The sequence below is a fragment of the Mirounga angustirostris genome, unplaced genomic scaffold (genome assembly GCF_029215605.1).
Source record: "Mirounga angustirostris isolate CCGP_5_RB_7025 unplaced genomic scaffold, mMirAng1.0.hap1 SCAF_11, whole genome shotgun sequence".
Classification (NCBI taxonomy): Eukaryota; Metazoa; Chordata; class Mammalia; order Carnivora; family Phocidae; genus Mirounga; species Mirounga angustirostris.
Window position 1 is genome coordinate 8,011,926 of NW_026991719.1, and position 13,019 is coordinate 8,024,944.

General features: G+C 41.0%; 1 protein-coding gene across 7 annotated transcripts in view; it reads right to left on the bottom strand.

Annotated features, from left to right (window-relative positions):
• ARHGAP6 (Rho GTPase activating protein 6) overlaps positions 1-13,019 on the bottom strand; it is a 474,622-nt gene that overhangs the window by 105,677 nt on the left and 355,926 nt on the right. The gene's annotated exons all lie outside the window — the stretch shown is intronic.

Genomic DNA, 13,019 nt, shown 5'->3' on the forward strand with positions numbered 1-13,019 from the left:
CGATGTGGGGCTCGATGTGGGGCTCGATCCCAGGACCCCAGGATCATGACCTGGGCCAAAGGCAGATGCTTAATGACTGAGCCACCCAGGCGCCCTGGCTCTATCTATTCTATCTCCTAACAGACAGAGTGGGAGGTTAAGGAAAAAATCTTATAAATATGCACACTTAAAATCTTGAAAACATCTTCAGAACATCTTTTGAAATAAATTTAAGTCAGCATGACTTTAAGGCACTCGATAATATCCCTGATAGAAACAAAAGCTAAAAGGAACATTCTGTAATTGTATTTATAAAGAAGCCGCTGTGTAACGGCAACCTACTTATAAACACGAATCGAGTTTACTAACTAGTCTGATAGTGCTGCCATACACAGGTATTGAGTCCTAGATGGTCAAGGTTCCACAGACTAAGGGAGACTGTCCTTAAAATTGAGAGCAGGAAACATGCCAGTTATTACCTCAATGACTGGAAGCTTCCCACCCTGAGCAGGGTGCAGCTTGAGAATGGGAATGGACCATAGGCACGATTTCCTTTAGCCCATTCATTTATAAATGAGTTAGCAGAGGACGAGGGCTTCCTCCACTCGTGCATTTCTGAACAGAAAAGAGGTCATGCTTATAAACTGATTTTTTTCTGAAATTTACGTATTTCTAAAGCCCACACACTTCCTCTCTCTCCTCCATTCCTTAGACTAAGTTAGATTAGTAAGATATGACTAAACTGTGATTGCCCACTTGTTTTCGTTAGCCACAGTATAAATCAAATGTCATGCTTCTTTTTGCTTGCTCAAGGGGTCAATTTTAATGCCGAGTTAAACAAAACTCCTTGGGAACCATTAATACACCTCTATGGTTCTAACATAGAACATGCCAAATTTAAATTTATATGCTTTTTGAATCATTGGCACCCTGCATGGTGCCAATCCTTTATAATGAAGGTAAAAGACCGCTGGCATATTCTGCTTTACTTTATTGTTTTAAATAACAATTTCAATCTTTTTTAAATAATCCGAAAAATGGGTGATTTTTCCCACCGGATATTTTTCGAACAAGAATTTCATGCAAATAACTAGGGTGCTTCTTCCCCCTCTTCATCTCTTCACCATTTTCTAAAAGGAATCACAGAACTTTAGAACTTGGGGTTCAATGTCTGGACCTTCAAGGACCCTGAAACAGTGGTCTTTTTCACAACAGCGCGCTGGGTCCAGGTAGCAACCCCTCTTCCCCTGCCTCCATGCCCAGCTCAATTCTCTGGTAACTGTAGATCGGTGGTACTCTACTGGGAGCAATTTTGTCCCCTTTCCCCCTTAGGGGACATGTGGCCATGTCCAGAGACACTAGTGGCTGTCACAACTGCAGGAGGAGGCGCTCCTGGCACGTAGCGGGTGGAGACCGGGGATGCTACTCAACATCCCACAGTGCACGGGACGGCGCCCCACAATGATTACCTAGCCCAAAATGTCAAGAGCGCCAATGTCACCAAACCCTCCAGGACAGGTTCTCAGAGACCCATTTTCCAACCACACGTTATATGATTCCATTGCTACTAAATGTCTGGAATAGGCCAATCCATAGAGCTAGAAAGTAGATTGGTGGTGGTCTCAGGCTTGGGGAAAGGGAAACACGAAATGACTGCTAATGAGGATGGGATTTCTTTTCAGGTGATGAAAATGTTCTGGAATTAAATTGCGGCAAAGGTTGCAAACTTTGTAAAAGTACAAAAAAAATATACTAAATCTCACTCAACTATACATTCTAAATGGGAACTTCAAGGTATGTAAATTCTACATCAATAAAGTTATTAAAATTCTTTTGGCAGATCTTTCATTCAGTAATTTCTGTTCTTACTATGCAAGAACTAATATTGGAGAGCATTTTTAAGTAGCTCTAGTTTTGACTGGAGAATATTCTCTGGCAACACTTTTTAAAATGCAACCCTATATCTTATAGGAAAGATTTTCTTTTTTTCCAAAATAGCTTAATTTCCAATTATTCCCTTAATGTTATTATTTGATCTGGGGCCCTGAGATACAGTTCATTCATCTGTGAGCAAATAGGTCAGGAGTGGCTGGGACAGGGCAGAAACCCAGGGGTCTGGCCTCTGTTCTGGTTCTCCTTACAATGTGAAGATGGCCAAGTTATTGGACCACTTTGTGCCCCAACTTCCTCATTCCTGACACAAGTCTAAGCTTCCTGATGAACTTTTTTGTTAGAAACCCAAGGCAAGGATGGGGAGAGCAGATGCTCACTGCTTCACCACTGCGTGTTGTATGCGACTCACTCCTTGCCCTGGCATTTGGGCCCTCTCTCTTCCGGGCCCTCTGTATTGCTCTTTTTCCATCTAAAACCTCCACTCCCACCCACCTGGTCTCCTTTGGCACATCCAAGCATACTCTGCATTTTTCCATTTCGGATCTTTCCAGTGACAAAGCCCTATGATGGAACTGCCTCTATGTCTATCCAAATTCTTTGCATCCCAAAGCCCAGACATTGTTCCACCTTTCCCCAGAGCCTCTGATTCATGATGATCGACAGCAGTTATTGTAGGTAAGAAATTCTACATTTAATTGCTGAGAGCATGGAAGCACGACAAGATGTCACCTCTTGGACCTCATGTCATACTATGCCCTCGACCTCATACCATGCCAGCAGCACCAGCTTCCGGCCAGTTCTCCCACGTACCAAGCGCACCTCCAGACTGACGCCTTCATGCTGGCCCTTACCTACCCTAGGGATGCCCAGGTGATGCTTCATCTCCTCCACGGGTTTGTTGACAAATAACTGCCCTATTGAAACCTGCCACTCAGCACTTTAAATCCCCCTGAGCCAGCTCGACTTTTTCCTTTTCCTTAGCCCTTCCCACCTTCTAACGTACCATTATTTATTATATCTATTGTTCATCGTTGCACTCCGCAGCATTGTGAGCAGGGATCTCTGTCTTTTAGCCCCTGATGGAGTAGATGAATTTAGAACACGGCTAGCATGGGGAACACAATCAACAATTTTTTAAACGTACAATGCCAGAATACTGCTTGGCACTTAATAAATGATAGCTTCACCATCACAGTCATTATCATCAACAAGCGCATCATCATGTGGCAACTCTTGTACTATTATTCCTCACTGTTGCACTGTGTTTGGCATTTCAAGTTCCTTTATTTTAATTTTTTTTTGAGCAGGCTCCACGCCCAGCATGGAGCCCAGCGTGGTGCCCAAACTCACGACCCTGAGATCAAGACCTGAGCTGAGATCAAGAGTCAGATGCTTAACTGACTGAGCTGCTCAGGCGCCCCTCTTTATCTTGTATAATGAACAAAGACTGAATTTTCTGAGGGTAGAGGCCGACATGTATATATTTTTGATAGGTCTTTTTTTAGATCGAGATATAATTCACACACCATAAAATTCACCACTTTAAAGTGTACAACGGAGTGGCTTTTGGTACAGTCACAAGGTTATGCAACTACCACCACTAATTCCAGAACACTTCTATCACTCCCCACCCCCAAACCCAAAACCGTTAGCAGTCACTCCCCATTCCCCTCTCCCCCAGCCCCTGGTGATCATGAATCTGCTTTCTGTCTCTACGGATTTGCCTAGTCTGGGCATTTCCTAAAAATGGAATCCTATAATACATGGTCCTCTGTGTTTGGCTTCTTTCACTCAGCATGTTTTCAAGATTTATCCACGTTGTGCATGTATCAGCACTTCATTCCTCTGTATGACTGAATACTATTTCATCATATGGATATCATGCCATATATTTATATGTGTCCTATGCCTTGGATATTACAGATACTCGATAAATATTTTATACTAATGATTTAAAAATTCTGGAGACACATGAAATGCTATTGAGAAAAAACTTAGCACACGACTATGATTCTCCTAAGAGCATGATGATGATAAAGATGATGCACTAGGTAAGACCCCAAAATGGAGATTTTCTTCTTATTATTGTAAAGCTACGTTAGCATTATACTGGGGAAAATGTTGCCTACAATTAGAACAACCTGGCACTCCACAGATTTCTGTGACGGACTATTAACATCTGTCTAATTTCATTTCAAGTAAAAATTCCCTATAATAAAATGTATGTGCATAGAATTAAATTAATTGCTGGTCTTCTTCCTGATTCATTTCATTCCTCAGGATTATATCAGCTTCAAATCTAGTTAGTACTCCCAGCAGACATACCACTCGTGATGTGATTCTGTAACAGAGGTTTGGGAATAACTCTCAACCACTATCACCGGATCTTACATAAGTTAGAGATGTGAAGAAGAGGCTACTAGCTGGAAAGCTGCTCAGGGCTCTGTGCACGTTAGAAGGGCCATTAGCTAAAACAATAACTGGAATGGATACCAGGAGTGACAACACATCGCTGATAACTTAGGTCTCACCACATATTTCTTGTCCCCTGTAGAATGAGCAGATCATAGGAAAACCGTATTCTGACATTTTATATTTGTATCCCTGTGGGCAGTTCCTTAAGAGATGAAGATGAAAAGTATGCCACCAAACTGTAACAATATAAGAATGTTCTGTCCAAGAACAATAGAAGAAACTCTGCAGAACAAATATGTGAGAACGACCATTTCCAACCTTTTAGGTGGTAAACTATTTCCTTTGTTTCTTTCAATTTGCTCCCTCTGCCCCTTGAGCAATGACTAAAATTGTCACTCTTAATACTGGAGATCATGATTACAAAGAGTCAAATGTGTATTGAAGGACATCACTTGCTTTTCCTCACTGGTGTCTTCCCACTTTCCAGGCAGTAAGGTAAGTATACAAAAGAGTCAAGAACATTGGCGAAGGTCAGGCATAGTGGGTCAGTGGCCCCACCACAGTTCTGACCTAGGCTGTCCTGCCAAAGACAAGTTCTCGCCACCATTGCACGTTGCTTTTGTTCAGAAAATACCAGTCTGTGCATGTGTATGCTGAACCCCAGTAGGTAAGTGCAACTTACTTTGGTGTACTTTGCCCAATAAGCAGAAGTAGAAATGCTTGTTTTTACATTACTGTGGTATCTCTGTTAACACAGATGTAACATTTTCACTCCCAACAGTAACCAGTTAATTATAACCCAAACAACACACTATCCATCTGCATATAATTTCCCTTATTGAAAATTGCTCCACCAGATATTTAGCAAATGCTTACAGATCTTTCAAATTACAAGCTCTATGAACTTTTTCTGTGAATGCTTATATTAGGATATTTTCTACTACTGATCTAAAAGGGATCCTATCGCTTTAAAACTATCTCTTTTTTTGTCTTTGATTTTCTGTTCAGCTTTTTCCCCCTCTGAGAAGGAATATTATATAAACCCAGGGCCTATGGGAGAGATAGCGCTGTCACTTACTCATCACTCTTCCTGAACATGATTGAGAAATTATGCCCCAAACTTCTTATATCTCCCCTGCATTTGTTCCATTCATGGATTATTTAGAATAAATAAAATAAAATCTTGGCTTCCCAGAGGCTTTCAGAAATGAGTCTCTTAGATAATGACTGTTAATATTTTGGTGACTCTCTCCTCAAATGGAGAAAAAGGGAGAGAGGGAGGGAGGGAGAAGAAGGAAGAGGAGGAGGAAGAATCATTTTAGAGAAAGAGAACTTTAAGCATCTATTTTTTTTCACCTGACTATGTGTCACAAACATTTTTCTATGTCAACCACTACAGATTAACACCGTCACTCTGAATATTACATGTGCCATAGTTGATTTGAACCAGCCCCCTACTGGTAGACATTTTGTTTTCAGTGTTAGTTCATAGTGGAAACAGCAGGCGCTGACTACAATTAACTCTTCCCCCGAAGACTCAGTGTGTGTGCATCAGTTAATGCACAATCATGAAGAAGAAGAAAGTATAGGACTTCAGGCTGAAAGACAGAAGTGGTCCTATTACAATTAACATGCCCTTTCCCAACCCAGCCAAAGGACAACTGGAATACTCTAGATTGCCCGCCGTCACCATAGCCCTTGGTGCCTTTTGGTGTCACTACTCTCCCTCTTCTCTCTCCTCACCCCTTTCTCATCCACAAACACAGAGACACAGAGTGTGTTAGCTTCCTAAAGGTGAGAAGGATGATTTTTCCAGTAGCCACACCTAGCATTCTTTCCTCCAACTCAGAGTGGAGAATTCTTCCAGAGGCTGTAAGTAGTTTGAGAATTGGACCCCTGTCCTCTTCACATTTATACTCCAAGGCTGACGACTGTGTTAGGCATATACTAAGTGCTCCCTAATGGCTGCTGAAGTCACATCACAATTTCGGCCTTTGAGGAATATGTTCAGAGCTTGTGACCAAGGGCCCGCTCCCTTTCCTGCATAGCTGTTTTATTTCCTACTGCTTCATTAATTAGTTTCATCTTTTCTTTTCAGGACACTGGCGGCTTGCTAATAAGTGGTGATCACATCTCTGATCACCACTTTGAATTACCACTACAATGCATTTCCCTCTTCTTACTTGTGCCTTTTTTCTTTCTGTTTCCTTACTTCTGTTACTGCTTTTCTTGTGCTCCCTGTCCCAAGTCTACTCACTTATTAAATGCTGTTAGCCAGTAGATGACCCCTCCTTTTTTTCATAGCTTCAAACAACAAGCCATAAAACATGGTTAATTCCAGGGTATTCTGGAATAGGTACTGATGGTTTGCAATCAGTGAAGTATGTGAATGTGAGTGAGAGAGGGTTTTTTGTTGTTATTCTTTTCAAATTACTCCTTGGGCTGAAGTGATTCTAGAAGCCTAAGAAAATAATAATAATAATAATAATAATAATAATAATAATAATAATAATAATAAAGCTTTATTGGGCGCCTGGGTGGCTCAGTCATTAAACGTCTGCCTTCAGCTCGGGTGATAATCCCAGGGCCTGGGGTGGGACCCCACATCGGGCTCCCTGCTCTGAGGGAAGCCTGCTTCTCCCTCTCCCACTCCCCCTGCTTGCGTTCCCTCTCTGGCTGTGTCTCTCTCTGTCAAATGAATAGATAAAAAAAAATCTTTAAAAAAAATAATAAAGCTTTGTTATCTTAAGCAAACAAGCTCAGTCACAAATAAGAAAAGAGCAAGTGGATCTACCATAGTATATTTGCTTATAATAAATTATAGTTTGAACTAACAGATCAGAGCCAAATATAATAAAGATGTTAGGATAATGGATTGGAAACCTTTTACAGTATCCCCTTTGAAGGTTCTTATTAGAAGCCATTTGCCTGAAAATCCATAGGAAGGGTTGACAGTGATGCTGAGTCATCCATCTTAGCTGTCTAAAAGGCCCATCAAAATCACTGAATCAAGATATCAAGATTTCTTTGTCTATGGAGAATCCACATAGATCAAGGACTTTTTTATGTATTTTCACAATGTCACGGATAACTCCTCTACATTTTCTTCAATTAACCAACCATTCACCTAGCACCTAGCTTGTAAAAGAGATTTTTCTAGATAACAAAGAGTTCCCAAGAAAGTATAAGACACAATATCTGACTTCCACGGGTTGCAAAGGGCAGTCACTGTGTTTACTGGAATCACTTAGTGGTGGTGTACCTGAGCTCTGAAGAGGGTACAACTCCACTCCAGCAAAAAACAAAACAAAACAAAAACAGCAGCCTAGAGAATAATATTTTCTTATAAATAAATGTCCACAGAAGAAACATTTAAAAACTGACTTTGGCTCCAGTTACTTAAGAATACTCACTCTTGAAATTATTCCAGATTATTGGACAATCTTGAACCTGCTTTACAAGAAGATTTGAGAGTTGAGCTCCCCAGATGATAGGAAAGGCTTCTGGAACTCCTAACACCTGACTTATCTGAAGATCCCCTACGTGCCTCAATCACTGCTCAAAACCAGGAAGTTAAGCGAAGGGGGAAAACCCCCAAAACAAAACAAAACCTCCTCCCAGGAGTCAAAAAGCAAGGCCACAAGACTGAAACATTTGAGCTTCTCGCACAAGTGAGCCTCCCGAGCCAACACCATTTAGGGCATCTCTTTACTTGCAGTCCACACATAATTCTAACAAGCTTGGCCGTCAGATTTTCCCAGCACACTGTAAATTAGAAGCAGCAAATTAGGAGGGGAGAAGCTGTTACGGACATCAGCAACACGGACACAGCAAAATGTGATGAGCTGCGAGTCAAGGAAAAGAATAACCATAACATCTGTTGTTGTTGTTGAGTGCCTACTATTTGAAGCCGGGCGTTGCGGACGGTGAAGACATTTAAGACATGCTTCCTCCCAGAACTCCAGACTGCTTCCACTCTTGCCTACCATGGCCTCCCTTCATTAAACGTATCCAATTAGGGCCACGTGAGGAGATACAATGGCGGTGGGTCAGGTTCCTGCTGCCCGGGATTAACCCGTGGTTTCCCTCAACTCTGACCACCAGCAGGAACCATCTGGGTTTTGATTTGTGCCAAAACAGTAGAAGGCTTCCCAGCCTGAGGTCCTTCCACACGAGTTGCATGTTTTGCAGCCCTGCTCGATCCTACAGGCCTCAGGAAGGACTTTAGAGCAGATGTTTCTGGGCCAGAAGGTGTCCCAAGTGTGATTTTTTTTTATAACCCTTTCTTGGACGCTCTTTCTTCTCACTAAGCAAGAATGGGAACCTGTAATCCACAAGGGTGTTTATTCACTCATCATTTTGGAGAAAAGCTTTTAGAAATGATAATCAATTTCTGCATGTATTTGTCTGCTATAGTAATAAGAATGGTCTCAGGTTCTTAGGTATTCAACATATGTATTGGGAATGAATGCCTAAGTGAATGAAGACACCTCGGGTCATCTTGTCACAGTTGTTCCAGGGATAATGCCAGAGAGAAAAATATTTTATGCTTATGATCCATTTTTTTAAATAGCGATTCTTTTAAAAAAGAGAAGACAATATCTGACATCAAAGAGCAAGAAAAACAAGAACACAAATACTTTGGAAAGTTACAGCCTCTACAGAACAAAATAAGCAGTCGATCTAGTAAATTCTGTTTTCTTTTATAAACTCAACGTATTCATAAATGAAATAATTGCCTATAGAAAAAGATTTTCAATTGAAATTTTGTTTTTTCCCCCAAACATTAACTTTTTTTAAAGATTTTATTTATTTATTCATAAGAGACAGACAGAGAGAGAGAGAGAGAGAGTGGCAGAGGGAGAAGCAGGCTCCCCGCTGAGCAGGGAGCCCGATGCGGAACTCAATCCCAGGACCCTGGGATCATGACCTGAGCTGAAGGCAGATGCTTAACCATCTGAGCCACCCAGGCGCACCCCCAAACATTAACTTTTTTTTTTTAAGATTTTATTTATTTATTTGACACAGAGAGAGACAGTGAGAGAGGGAACACAAGCAGGGGGAATGGGAGAGGAAGAAGCAGACTTCCCCCTGAACAGGGAGCCCGATGTGGGACTCGATCCCAGGACCCTGGGATCATGACCTGAGCCGAAGGCAGACGCTTAACGACTGAGCCACCCAGGGGCCCCAAACATTAACTTTTAAACTGCATATGTGGGACTTAAATTAGTGGAAGAAATTTCAGCAGAGAGATCCATATTTTAACACCCTATGACTCAGAATATGCAGTGGGAGAATATAAACAGAAAGAACCACATCGTTTCTATTGTATTTGCCATCAAAGCCTCAACAACTGTCCACGGTGAATTGGCAATAACTCACTAGCCAGTGGACCGGAGAAATTAATGCCACAATAAGGGATCTTTCTGTTGATCCTTGTGGACAAATACATGAGTCTCTCATTCTTGAAACAGGACACAAAATAATGAGATAAATTTTGTAACAGTATAAGACCACTAATAGTTCACCAATGACTTCATTAGTAGAGATGAACCACAGCTTTGCAGGAAAAATATGTCCTGAATCTTTTCAGACACCATTATACATAATTAAATAAAATAGAAAAAGAGATTGAGGGGGGTGGGAGGGATGGGGTGGCTGGGTGATGGACATTGGGGAGGGTATGTGCTATGGTGAGCACTGTGAATTGCATAAGATTGATGAATCACAGACCTGTACCCCTGAAACAAATAATACATTATATGTTAAATAAATAAATAAATAAATAAACAAAAAAGAAAAAGATTGAAAAAGAATATGATGTGATCTACATTGCCCTTCCTCTCCCTCCTCCTTTCCTGCATCACTCTGCCACACACTCCCCACCTCCTCCTCCTCTAAGTAAGCTGATGACAATTCTCTTAAAATCCATTCCACAACTTCCTTCAAAGGGAAGGAATCCTTCTTGCCTCTGATCTACAACTCACCAATAAACATATTCATAAATAAATGCAAACCCTGGACACACTGGCTTTTAGAACAATATTCTACAATGACTTTCACTCATACCTTTTGCCTGTTCTAATCTTCCACTTTCCTCTTTGCAATTTCTCTCTCTCTCTCTCTCTCTCTCACTCTGACTGAAAGATCTACCTGTCTTCACCATGGTTATTTGTTCCCTACTAATTCATCTGCAAAGATCAACTTATAATCTTATTTATCAGCATTTTTTAAACATTTGCTGCGTGCCAAGTGATGGGGTTGGGAGAAGGATAACTTTTCATTTCCCCTAGAGATGCCTCTCATCTAGTTTTCACACTAATCCTTTTAGGTAGATTCTATAATTATCCCCATTTTACTGATGAGGAAACTGAGGCTCAGAGAGGCTAAGGATCTTGTCAATGGTCCCTTGGGGTCAAGACCCATGTAAGTCTAAGCTCCAGTTCTTAATAGTACTACATTGCCTTTCATGGCAATTTAATTCAGCCAACGCGGAACGTGTATATAAAAATATATGTACCTGTACAAACTCTAAAAATATTACTTAAGTAGAGGCACCTGGGTGGCTCAGTCGGTTAAGCATCTGCCTTCAGCTCAGGTCATGATCCCAGGCTCCTGGGATGGAGCCCCACGTCAGGCTCTCTGCTCAGCGGGGAGCCTGCCTCTCCCTCTCCCTCTGCCCTCCTCCCTGCTTGTGCTCTCTCTCTCTCTCTCTCTCAAATAAATAAATGAAATCTTTTTAAAAATTTTTAAAAAAATATTACTTAAGTAGTAAAAGAGATCTGGCTCTACCACCAATAGTGTGTGAGTATATATATTCAGTATTCCCTTTACTGATCTAATATTGATAGACAGTTCAGCAGCTACCTCTCATCAGCAGTTACAGATTTGCTTTTTAACTGATCAGATGCTAGAACAACAGAAAAAATCTATGTGCTTTACTAAGGTAGAAGAGGAAAAGACATACAAATTGAATAGCTAGATCAGAGGTCCTCTTAGCGAGAGAAGAACTTTGGTTGCTGTCCTTTAGGCAAAGGACAGGCTGCTGAGAACATGGGAACAATGCACCTAACAGGGAAGTCAAGAGGCTCTGGGAAAGAAAGAGAGAAATTTGGATTTGTTCATAAGAGAAAGTGGGATTGGGCCGGAAGAATGTGGGCAAAGGAGGACCAACATACTGAGAGAGGCTGGGTTGTTCTGTGGAATGGGGGAGCCAGGGCAATGTCCCCCACACAGTGTTTAAGTGTGCGGTCTGGTGCGTGACATCCTTTCTTGCCTTGTCCTTCAGATCATCAGCACAAGTTTTGCTGCTGTGATCATCTTGAGTTCGTGGTTGCTTGGAGGGCAGATGGGTGGTAGGATGGGGCCAAGGAGAAGAGACTTTGTCCCCTCTTTCCGTGGACACCAGAATGGTGATAAAGGAATGGCCACAGGGAACAGAGAAAATACTTTCAGTGAAAGTAGAAAACAGAGCAGTGGTGATCCCAAACTTATAATCCCTCAGAGAAATACCGGGGAGAGCCTTGGGGGTTTACCAGAATGGGGGTTTGAATCAACTTATCCTGATCTGAAAGAGCTGGGGAGCCCTAGGGGACATGTTGATTACACTACAGAAATTCAACAATCTAGCTTTTTTGGGTAAAGAACAATGTTATGTTTGCTAGAACCAGGGAACAGACAATGACACAGCCACTTCTTAAAAGTAACTGAACGTATTGGCATGTGCAGTCAACTGATTTGCTGACTTAAAAACAGTCTGATGACATTTTTTTGCCTGTTAAACCTATTATTGCCCATAATGAAAGACTCTATATGCACTAATCACAACCTGCAGCCTTCTGTTTGATCACAGTTTTTAAAACTTCATGATACAGGGGTTTTTAGTTATACTCAACACATTTTCCTTCAGACATCTGATTGGTTGCTCTAGGTGCCGTGAATGATATAAATTGAGCTCTTAGTTGGAAGAAATCTAAAGGATCAAGCATCCCTGAGTTTCAGACAGAAACTTCCTTTGAATACGCATACTCAAAGGTATGTGGATTTTATTCATTTGGTATCCTTTCTATTGTGCTTATTTCTTTTTCTGCATTTCATGTACAAAAGATGCAAATGTATTCCGCATTTCTAATACTTTATGCTGTCATACATATTCGGTTACTTCTTCAGTTGGACCGTAATTAAATTAGACTCTGATTACTTAGATGAATTATTTTACTTCCTAATGCAGCAAAGTGTTTGTCTGTATTTTTAAAAATTTTACTTCCAGAATCCCAAAGCACTTTTCAGGGCCAAATCTCACAGCAAAATATGTATTTTAATTACTTATCAATTAAGATAAAAGCGATTTTTTTCCCACAGGCTGTCATCTACTACTTTAAAAGCCATTTTGTTTAATTACATCAAATAGAGCCATTAACTAAATGTGGTGTTTTCTCATTAATTCAAACTTCAACAGATTTAGGAGGCAGAAAACATCGGTGCACTTTTTATAGCCAGCATTATTACACACGGTACTCACTTTCTCTGCAAAATTTAATATCCTTCTGACAGCTTTCATAGTCAACAATTCGTACCACAAAGCAATGTGCATATTTTAGGATGGCCTGTTTTGCTTCATGTCCCAAGGGTCATAAAGTGTATAATTACGGTGCCGGGCCAAACAAAAAGGAAGATGTCATTGACTAAATATGGAAAATTTCAAGGAGCAGTCATTCACAATTCACGGAATA